Below are 12,059 nucleotides of genomic sequence, written 5' to 3'. Positions count from 1 at the left end.
CTCTGTTTGGAGAGAGACAGGGGAAATGTGTCTATTGTGGAACCTTCCATGTGGAGTTCCTTAGGGTTCAATTTCACCCCCTTTGCTGTTTAATATCTACATGAAACTGCTGATTTAAGTTCTCTAGAGCAGGGGACAGATCGTGAAGCTGAGGCTCCAATACTTTGGCCACCTCATGAGAAGAGAAGACTCCCTGGAAAAGACCCTGATGCTGGGAAAGATGGAGGGCACAAGGAGAAGGGGACGACAGAGGACAAGATGGTTGGACAGTGTTCTCGAAGCTATGAACATGAGTTTGACCAAACTGCGGGAGGCAGTGGAAGACAGGAGTGCCTGGCGTGCTCTGGTCCATGGGGTCACGAAGAGTCGGACACGACTAAATGACTAAACAACAACAGAGCAAGCGTCAGCAAACTTTTTTTGGAGGGGGCCAGTTCACTGGCCCCCAGTCCTTGTGGCAGGCTGGACCACGTGTGTGTGGAAGCTTCTCTCTTCCCCCCTCGCTCCCCCAGCCGCTCCCCTCCCCCTGCCTACCTATAGGGTTGCCAGACTCAATAGTGGACAGGACTTCTGTGCCTTTAATTGCCCTGCTCTCTTTTGAGTCTGGAAACCTTAAAGAGAAACCAGGGTCTGCTGGTTTCTTTTTAAGGTTTCCAGACTCAAAAGAGAGCAGGGCAATTAAAGGCACAGAAGTCCTGTCCTCTATTGAGTCTGGCAACCCTACCTACCTATGCTGCTGCCTGCCCTTGCAAGGGCTGCTTTTGGGCCACCCGTCCCTCCACCACCACCACCGCCTCCAGCCTCTGCCGCTCGCAAGGGCAGGCACAGGAGCTGCGGTGGGGAGAGGCTCTGTCAACCACGGTTCCTGTGCCTGCCCTTGTGAGCGGCAGGGACTCTCGGCGGCGGCGGAGGGACAAGTGGCTCCAAATGGCTGGCTGATTCCAGAGAGGCGCTGCCCAAAATGGCACTCAGCCAGCTCAGCCCAGCCACCTCCTCCACTACGCAGAGCGGGGAGAAGCCAAGAGGAGGGCGGGAGGAGGCACTGCGGTGTGTGAGAGGGGGAGGGGGAAATGGCGCCGGAGGGGGGGTGGTGCTGCTGGGGGCGGGAATTAACAGGGGGGGAAACAGAATTGCCAATCTATGGAACGTCTGCGGACTGGATCCTGAGGACCATTGGGCCAGATCCAGCCCACGGTCATAATTTGCTGATCCCTGATCTAGAGTTTTGGAGTATGCTGTCAGCAATATGCTGATGATGCACAGTTCTGCTTCTCCTTTACATCTGCAGGTGTGGCAGTGAAGGTGCTGCCTTGGCAGTGGGCTGGATGAGAGCCTCCCAGGTGCCAATTGGCCATGCAGGCAGGGACTGCTGGGAGTCCAAAATATTTGGAGGGAACCACATTGTTTACCCTTCTCTTAAGCAGATGCCAACTCTGCCAGATGGGCGGGGTATAAATAATAAATTATTAAATTATTATTATATAGCAGAACTGATTTTGGGGGAATACTGGAAACATGTTCCTACTTTGTGAGTGCCTGGAGGCGGTTGGAGGATGGATGGCCGTTAACAGATTGAGGTTGAATCCTGACAAGACTGAAGTACTGTTTCTGGGGGACAGGGGGCAGGCGGGTGTGGGGGACTCCCTGGTCCTGAATGGGATAGGTGTGCCCCTGAGGGACCAGGTGTGCAGCCTGGGAGTCATTTTGGACTCACAGCTGTCCATGGAGGCACAGGTTAATTCTGTGTCCAGGGCGGCTGTCTACCAGCTCCATCTGGAACGCAGGATGAGACCCTACCTGCCTGCAGACTGTCTCACCAGAGTGGTGCATGCTCTGGTTATCTCCCGCTTGGACTACTGCAAATGCGCTTTACGTGGGGCTACCTTTGAAGGTGACCTGGAAACGGCAATTAATTATTATTTTTATTTTAATTAATTAATTAATTTAAACTAATTAATTTCCGAACACAATTCAAAGTGTTGGTGCTGGTTAAAGTGTTGGTTAAAGCCCTAAACGGCCTCGGTCCTGTATACCTGAAGGAGCGTCTCCACCCCCATTGCTCAGCCCAGACACTGAGATCCAGCACCAAGGGCCTTCTGGCGGTTCCCTCACTGCGAGAAGCAAAGCTACAGGGAGCCAGGCAGAGGGCCTTCTCGGTAGTGGCACCCACCCTGTGGAACGCCCTCCCATCAGATGTCAGAGAGATAAAAAACTACCTGACATTTAGAAAATACCTAAAGGCAGCCCTGTTTAGGGAAGTTTTTAATCTGTGATATTTTAATGTATTTTAATGTGTGTTGGAAGCCGCCCAGAGTGGTGGTGCTGGTGGGGACCCGGCCAGATGGGCAGAGTATAAATAATAATAATAAATTATTATTATTATTATTATTATTATTATTATTATTATTATTATTATTACCGTAATAGGATGCTGAAGGTATCAAGCCTCAGAAACAGATTTATTATGTCTTCTGATCCAATCCTCAGTTACAACCATTTGGGCAGAAAGTCACGCAAACAATAAAAGATATATTGAAAGGAAGGTTTCCTTTGAGTAGCTTTATTGAAAAATGGCATGTATTTATAAATCACTGTTATATGCAATCTCAGGATTATATTCAGCAATATGTATTCTTTTATCTGATATAAGTTCGGGTTGTACACATTGTTGAAGAAATTATATACTAGAATCCTTTTGTACATTGAGTAGGTTTTTTAAAAAAACCAAAACCAAAACATGATTTCTTTTAGGAGATGGGGCAAATGATCTGGAATATATTCTTCATTCTTTGCTCATATAGGTATTTGCATTTTTAGGATAGTAAACAAGCAAACAAATATAAACAATAATAAATAATAATATTTTTTTTAAAAATTATACCCCACCCTTCCCAGCCAGGGTGGTTAACACTGAATATAAATTACAATACAACGTAATAGAAAAAAAGAAAAAAAGAAAAAAAGGGGAAAAACAGTTAATTAAAATATGGCTTAAAATGTGGCTTAAAATATAGTTGCAGCCTCATTTAAGTAGTAAAGGTAAAGGTAAAGGTAAAGGGACCCCTGACCATTAGGTCCAGTCGTGACCGACTCTGGGGTTGCACGCTCATCTCGCATTATTGGCCGAGGGAGCCGGCGTATAGCTTCCAGGTCATGTGGCCAGCATGACAAAGCCGCTTCTGGCAAACCAGAGCAGCACATGGAAACGCCATTTACCTTCCCGCTGTAGCGGTTCCTATTTATCTACTTGCATTTTGACGTGCTTTCGAACTGCTAGGTTGGCAGGAGCTGGGACCAAGCAACGGGAGCTCACCCCGTCACAGGGATTCGAACCGCCGACCTTCTGATCAGCAAGCCCTAGGCTCAGTGGTTTAACCACAGCGCCACCTGGGTCCCTTTAAGTAGTAGGAGCCCATAAATCAACACCATTAAGGGAGGAAACATCAGATATTCACCAGAGCCAGCTACCCATGCTGGTCCTACATGGGTAAAAAAGTTTATATACCAAATCCCATCCAAGGGGTCAGAGTAAGTCTAAACTGAAGGCCAGGCGGAACAGCTCCATCTTGCAGGCCCTGTGGAAAGATGTCAATTCCCGCAGGGCCCTGGTCTCCTGGGAAAGAGCATTCCACCAAGTGCTGAAAAGGCCCTGGCCCTTGTTGAGACCAATCTAACCTCCTTGAGGCTCGGGACCTCCAAAGTGCTGTTGTTTATGGACCTTAGGGTCCTTGGGGCATACCAGGAGAGGCGGTCCCGTAGGTACGGGGGTCCCAGGCTGCAAAAGGCTTTAAAGGTCAAAATCCAAAAGGATTACTGAGGATTTCTTCTTATGAAACCCAATGTGACTGTGCTTGATTCGTGGCAATTGTCCATTTACAGATAAATTGACCCTTATCAGACTATGGTTGCTGTTCCCAATTGGTTCAAGAACAGGTCCTGGGCACCACTTAAGTCCCGAGGTATCAGTTTTATGTTGTCAGCAGTAGACGGGGTGTTGTGGTTGTCCTGCTCACCTGACCTCTGCCCACCTGAGTCACTGCAGCAAGCTGGGACGGAGAGGAGGAGGGACACAAGAGGCGGTGAGTTTGGAGCAGTGCGAACACACTGCCGGGGCACTGGATTGGCTCTACTGGCGAGTTTCCATCATGCCAGCCTTGCGGCCGCCGTGCCTCTCTGCTTCTCCTTCCTGAAATGCTGCAGTGACTCAGTGGGGCGGAGGTCAGATGAGTGGGGCAGCCCCACCGCACGGGGCACATGAATTTAGGTAAAGGTAAAGGGATCCCTGACCATTAGGTCCAGTCGTGACCGACTCTGGGGTTGCGCGCTCATCTCACATTATTGGCCGAGGGAGCTGGCGTATAGCTTCCAGGTCATGTGGCCAGCATGACAAAGCCGCTTCTGGCAAACCAGAGCAGCACATGGAAACGCCATTTACCTTCCCGCTGTAGCGGTTCCTATTTATCTACTTGCATTTTGACGTGCTTTCGAACTGCTAGGTTGGCAGGAGGAGCTGGGACCAAGCAACGGGAGCTCACCCCGTCACAGGGATTCGAACCGCTGACCTTCTGCTCAGCAAGCCCTAGGCTCAGTGGTTTAACCACAGCGCCACCTGGGTCCCCCATGAATTTAGGGTATCCCCAAATCCTCAGTTATTAATGGATCGCACATGAACTCAGCATATGTGAAGGAAGAAAAGGGGGTTAAACGTCCCCCTTTAAAATGTCCTTTGTAAAATCCATTATGGAGAGGGGGGCAGGGGTTTGTTTTTTCTAATATTAAAATAGGGTGTGCGGCCCTTTGGATATTGCTGGGACTACAACTCCCATCATTCCTGGCCATTCGCTTTGCTAGCTGGGGGTGATGGTAGTTGTAGTCCAACAACATCGGGAGGAGGACACCACAGGTTCCCGCAGCCCTTTCTTATATTAAATAAGAAATGTGAACAGTTAAAGTTAAATAAAGCTTTCATTTTAGTTTTTTTTAAAAAAGAACTCAGTTGCTGTGCATTAATAGCAGCAGCAGCAGCAGCAGCAGCAGCAGCAGCAGCAGCAAAACATTCCATAGCTCTTCAGTTATTGCACAAACAATACTTTGGACAGTCTCACTTCTTGCAAAGCCTACGGACCCAGAAAAACGTTGTTGTTGTTGTTGTTGTTTAGTCTTTTAGTCGTGTCCGACTCTTTGTGACCCCATGGACCAGAGCACGCCAGGCACTCCTGTCTTGCACTGCCTCCCGCAGTTTGGTCAAACTCATGTTCGTAGCTTCGAGAACACTGTCCAACCATCTCGTCCTCTGTCGTCCCCTTCTCCTAGTGCCCTCAATCTTTCCCAACATCAGGCTCTTTTCCAAGGATTCTTCTCTTCTCACGAGGTGGCCAAAGTATTGGAGCCTCAGCTTCAGGATCTGTCCTTCCAGTGAGCACTCAGGGCTGATTTCCTTAAGAATGGATAGGTTTGATCTTCTTGCAGTCCATGAGACTCTCAAGAGTCTCCTCCAGCACCATAATTCAAAAACATCAATTCTTCGGCGATCAGCCTTCTTTATGGTCCAGCTCTCACTTCCATACATCACTACTGGGAAGACCATAGTTTTCCCAGCTAAAGCTATGGTTTTCAAAGCTAAACAGAAAAACACAGAGCTGCTAAATGGGATAGAAAAGGACCGAAGCAGCATGCCAGGGCAATGTGAGAATTTGTGCCTCCAGTGATCCAACTTACGGGCAGGGAAAGACACACAGCATTTTGTCTTGTTAGACATTCCCCCCTACACTGAGCCAATGCACTCCACTGGTATATAATCGCTGAAAAAAATAAACAAACATGCATTCAAAACAGGGTTTGTATTCTGTAGCACTATGATATTTTTCCTGAAAATATTTGCTTCTTGAAAGTAAACAAATCTGAAATGTGAGTAGCAGAAAGAGCAGCGTTTTTTTTTTTTGCTGTCTTGTTGTCGAGATCTGACCATTGATAAGCTCAAGACAAGCAATTCATCCCCTAAGGCTGCAATCCTAAACATCTATTATGCTGTACGTTTTGAAAGATTCACTCCAAATTTAAAACGAAAATATTTTAACACTGACATTCTGAATTCTGACATTCCAATTTTGATACACATTTTTTTAAAATAAATAAATAAATCGGCATGCATTATATTCAAAGTATTAAGATTACCCTCTCCTAGCAGACTCAAAGCCTGTTAGACTCTGGAGAGATGATTCCAGGATCAGTGGATAGTATATGGAGCCAGAGCCAGCTATAAAAATGCTAGCAAACGTTTCCTGGAAGGAAAGTGAGAGGGAAAATAAAGAGACTGTGAACCCCTATTGATGCTATTGGCAGACACTTTGGGGCACGCCAGTCAGCCTGAATTTGTCAGCCTGAAGTTGTGCATAATATTTCTATTTAGGTACACTTTTCATATTGTTTCCACTCTGCTCTTTCCACATGTCATGGGAGATTACTACAGAAAGGCATAGCTGCCAAGTTATCCCCTTTTTTAAGGGAAATTCCCTTATGCTAAATAGGCTTCCTTATGAGAAAAGGGAAAACTTGGCAGCTATGCAGAAAGGGCCTTTTACAGCTGTGGTGGCTCAACCTGGAACATTCTCAGCAAGGAGGCTCACACCTACATTATTGTCATTCTTGGGCCAGGCAAAAGACTTGGCTGGGGAAACCCACTAAAGAGTGGCTGGGAAACCCAGCCAGATGGGCGGGGTACAAATAATAAAATTATCATTAAAATTATTATTATTATTATTATTATTATTATTATTATTATTATTATTATTATTATTATTTTAAATTGCCCCAGACTTTTAAATTTTCATTCACTTCCATTATGATTTTTTCTTAAAAACTAATAAAAAGTACACGTGAATTTATGCAGCAAAATTTGTTGTTGATTAAGATTACCCTGAAGAAGTGTGCATGCACACGAAAGGTCATACCAATGACAAACTTAGTTGGTCTCTAAGGTGCTGCTGGAAGGAATTTTTTTATTTTGTTTAGATTAGTAAAGGTAAAGGGACCCCTGACCATTAGGTCCAGTCATGACCGACTCTGGGGTTGCACGCTCATCTCGCATTATTAACCGAGGGAGCCAGCGTATAGCTTCCAGGTCATGTGGCCAGCATGACAAAGCCGCTTCTGGCAAACCAGAGCAGCACATGGAAATGCCGTTTACCTTCCCACTGTAGCGGTTCCTATTTATCTACTTGCATTTTGACGTGCTTTTGAACTGCTGGGTTGGCAGGAGCTGGGACCGAGCAATGGGAGCTCTCCCCATCACGGGGATTTGAACCGCCAACATTCTGATCAGCAAGCCCTAGGCTCAGTGGTTTAACCTGTGTATATACTGTATACACACACACACAGAGAGAGATAGACACACACATCTTTATCTAGCCAACAATAATAAAATTCTATAGCACTTACAAGTGTTTCAAATGCTATATAGTCATCACCTGAATAATCCATACAACAATATCATAGGGCAATATTATTCCTATATTGCAAGTATCAGTCTGAAGCTCAGTACAGATTCAGGTGCAATTTGAATTTGGTGTATGTGTGTCAGTACCCACCGCACCGTACTAGGTCTCCAATATTAATATTTGAGTAAAATATCTAATTATTATACCAATCTTGCTGACTACAAAGCTAAGAATAAGTAACCTTTTCTTTGTCCTGACGAAGAGTTATATCCTTATCTGTCGGAACAGCCTATCATCATTGGGAGTTTGATCTAATCCCAGTAGGATAATAATCCTTATTCTCTTGAGCAGATCTTAATTTGACATGCCAATTCCATCAAAATATTATCTTATCTTACCAACACACACACACACACACACCAAGATGGAATATGTGTCAACTTGGAAGCAATAATTATAGCTATATGCTCCAAAGTGTTTATTAAATTATCAAATTAATACACCTCTTGGCATGTTGGAGTTTGTGAGTAATTATAGTTTAGCACTGCGGTAATAATTTGCAAGATTTATGTAACCAATGAAACCACAACTGGAGCCAAAAAGCTGTCTGGGATAATTACAGCAAAGAGGAATGATCAACAGGTAATGCCCGCCAAAAGAACACAGCCCTGGGGCGGGGAGGGGCGGGGAAAGACACAGAAAATGGGGGGAGAGGTGGAGAAGAAAACCTACTTCAGGTATACCCTCCACAATGGACCGTTTTTCTCACTTGAGTTGCAGCAGCCCACCCACTGATAGGTAAGGATTGCCACATCTCCAGAGCCTCACATGCAGAAGATAAGGGGTGGAGTCAAATGGCATTTGGGGCGGGTCAGGGGGTGGAGCCTAGCTGTGCTTGGTGATTCCTGGGACTCGCTGGTCATGGGGACAGAGTGAATAGCAAAAGTCCTTTTCAACCCTGGCTGAAATCCCACGGGCTTCTCCCCCTGGAAATCCTGAAGGAACCTAATAAGTAAGGAAGTAAGCTGCACCGGTCCAAAGGCAGACTGAAGACAACATCTCAGATGCATGGCTAACAACAACAACAACAACAACAACAACAACAACAATTTTATACCCTATCTTTCTTTTCCACTGAAAAAACAATTCACTGATAGAATTAACTCTCTCTCTCTCTCTCTCTCTCTCTCTCTCTCTCTCTCTCTCTCTCTCTCTCTCTCTCTCTCTCCCCTGTCTATAATAAACCACTTTTTCAGCAGGGGGCCGGTCTATTTTTTTGGGGGGGGGGATGAATGAATTCCTATGCTCCACAAATAACCCAGAGATGCATTTTAAATAAAAGCACACATTGTACTCATGTTAAAACACCAGGCAGGCCCCACAAATAACCCAGAGGTGCATTTTAAATAAAAGGGCACATTCTACTAATGTAAAAACACACTGATTCCCAGACCGTCCGCAGGCCGGATTGAGAAGGCGATTGGGCCAGAGGCTGGCAGGACCAAGAGAAGGGCCTCATCTCAGAACCTAGGCAGGTTCATATGAGGGAATACGGTGTTTCAGTTAGCTTGGGCCTAAGCCATGTCAGGCTTTATAGGTGATAACCAACTCTTTAAATTGTGCCTGGAAACAGACTGTTAGCCATACTTGGTACACTTTGACCTGTGAATCTTTGCGGACGAAGAATAGTCGAAACAGGGCCTTGTCCTGATTTTTACTGGAATTTATCTTTATTTGCCTTCAACAATGGGATTGATTCCCATTTAAACTCCGCATCAAATCAATAAAACCTTGTGAAGATTTTTTTGAAATCCATCTTCTTTTGGCCTGAGTTCTTGCAATTTATCGTTTATTAGTGGAGCTGTTGTAGCAAAGGAGTTGTCTGCTACCTATAACTAGTCAATGATCTGGCTGCAGCTCTTTGAGTCAGCTGAAGTTTCTGAGCACTTTTAAAGCCACCCTATGTAGAGCATATTATAATAATCCTAACGGGGTGTAACTAAGGTGTATGTCAAGTCTCCCATATTCCCCGGGAAACCCCCGTTTTTCCAGTCATTTCCCGCTGGCAGCCCGGATTTTAAAAAAAACCCATAAATCCCCCGGATTCTTACCAGCCTGGTGAGGCTCCTTCTGCGCATGTCTGGAGTCTCTGGACATGCGCAGAAGCAATTTCTGGCACTGCAGACATTTTGGAAATGGGCAGAGCATGCGTAGAAGCGACTTCCGGTGCCGCTCTGCCCAGTTCCAAAATGGCCACAGCACGACTTCCGGTGCTGCGGCCATTTTGGAAATGGGCAGAGCATGTGTAGAAACAACTTCCGGTGCTGCTCTGCCCAGTTCCAAAATGGCCGCAGCGCGACTTCCGGTGCAGCACCGCTGCCGATCCCGGATTTTTCAATCTGGGAGTTGGCACCTATGGTGTAAATCACTGTGGCTGATACCCATAAAGCACCATGTATTCAATGTTGTGAGCAACCTTCTACCAGAAAATGCCTTTTAAATAAAATAGCAAAGTGTTATTTGAGACAGATGCAAGATTAGGAATGAGGAACCGGTGCCCCTCTAGATTTTGCTGGATTTCCATCTGCCCCAGCCAGCATAGCCAAAGGTCAGGGAAGATGGAAGTCACGTTCTAGCACCATTTGGAGAGCTGCATGTTCTCCATTTCTGAACTAGATGTTCCTCTTGACCTATCACAACAAACGATTTCTCAAAAGATGCAGTACAAAAGATAACATGTAAAATAAAAAAATTCCTTCAGTAGCACCTTAAAGACCAACTAAGTTTTTATTTTGGTATGAGCTTTCGTGTGCATGCACACTTCTTCAGATACAGTGAAATGGAAGTTTCCAGGCACTTATGTAGAGAAGGGGTGGGGAGGGGTGGGGATGGGGAGGGGGGATCACTCAGAAGGGTGGTGGAAATGGGTGATTGACTGACTGATAGCTGTTGATGACCGCAAACGACTGCAAATGGTTTTGCATGAAAAAGCAAGGGTTGAGATGGCTGAAGATCGCTTATCATGTATAATGAGATAAGAACCCGATATCTCTGTTCAAACCAGGTCCCTCCATGGTTTTGAGCTTGGTGATAAGTTGCAATTCAGCAACTTCTCTTTCCAGTCTATTTCTGAAATTCTTTTGTAGTAAGACAGCTACTTTGAGATCTTGTATAGAATGTCCTGGGAGATTGAAGTGTTCTCCTACTGGTTTTTCTGTCTTCTGGTTCCTGATGTCAGATTTATGTCCATTTATCCTTTGGCGTAGGGTTTGGCCTGTTTGTCCAATATAGAGAGCTGAAGGGCACTGTTGGCATTTGATGGCATACACAATGTTAGAGGATGAGCAATTAAATAGTCCTGAGATGGTATGTTGGATGTTGTTGGGGCCAGTAATGGTGTTGTCTGGGTGTATGTGGCAGCAAAGTTGGCATCTGGGTTTATTGCAGGCTCTGGTACCAGTGTCCATGTTAAGTCTGGTGGTTGTATTATTGTGGGTGAGGAGTTGTTTAAGATTGGGTGGCTGTCTGTAGGCAATGAAAGGTCTTCCTCCCAGAGCTTGAGAAAGGGAGCGGTCATTGTCCAGGAGAGGCTGTAGATCTCTGATGATGCGTTGTACTGTTTTAGCTTGGGAGCTGTATGTGATGACTAGTGGTGTTCTGTTATTTTCTTTTTTGGGTCTGTCTTGCAGCAGGTTCTCTCTAGGTATCTGTCTGGCTCTGTTGATCTGTTGTTTAACTTCATCAGGTGGATATTTTAGTTCTAAAAAGGTTTGCTGTAGATCTCTTAGGTGAGATTCTCTGTCTGTAGAGTTGGAACAGATGCGGTTGTAACGTAAGGCCTGGCTGTATACGATGGATTGTTTGGTATGTTTGGGATGGTAGCTAGAAGCATGTAGATATGTTTGTCGGTCAGTTGGTTTTCTGTATAAGGTGGTGTCTATACGTCCATCCTGTATTTTTATAGTAGTGTCCAAAAAATGTATTTCTTGCATAGATTGGTTCATTGTTAGGTTGATGGTGGGGTGAAAGTCATTGAATGTCTGGTGGAAGGTTTCCAGGGTCTGTTGTCCATGTGTCCAGATAATAAAAATATCGTCAATGTATCGCAGGTACAGGAGAGGTTTGAGTGGGTAGGAGTTAAGGAAACGTTGTTCTAAATCTGCCATGAAGATGTTGGCATACTGTGGGGCCATGCGGGTGCCCATGGCTGTGCCGCTGATCTGGAGGAACAGGTCATCACCAAATTTGAAGTGGTTGTGGGTAAGGACAAAGTGGCAGAGTTTGGTAGCAAAGTCCGCTGTGGTTTTATCTGAAATGGTGTTCCTTATGGCTTGTAAACCATCATTGTGTGGGATGTTGGTATATAGAGATTCCACATCCATAGTGGCTAGTATAGTATTGTTAGGAAGATTGTTCAAATATTGTATTTTCCTCAGAAAATCTGTGGTGTCACGTACGTAGCTGGGAGCACTGATAGCATATGGTTTCAGAACAGAGTCCATATAGCCGGAAACACCCACTGTAATGGTGCCAATACCTGAGATGATGGGGCGTCCTGGGTTTCCTGGTTTGTGTATTTTGGGTAGAAGATAGAAAGTTCCTGGCCGAGGTTCCGCTGGTGTG

This window comes from Zootoca vivipara, chromosome 9, assembly GCF_965207765.1.
Source record: "Zootoca vivipara chromosome 9, rZooViv2.hap1.1, whole genome shotgun sequence".
Taxonomy (NCBI): domain Eukaryota; kingdom Metazoa; phylum Chordata; class Lepidosauria; order Squamata; family Lacertidae; genus Zootoca; species Zootoca vivipara.
Note: the sequence above shows the minus strand (reverse complement) of the source record.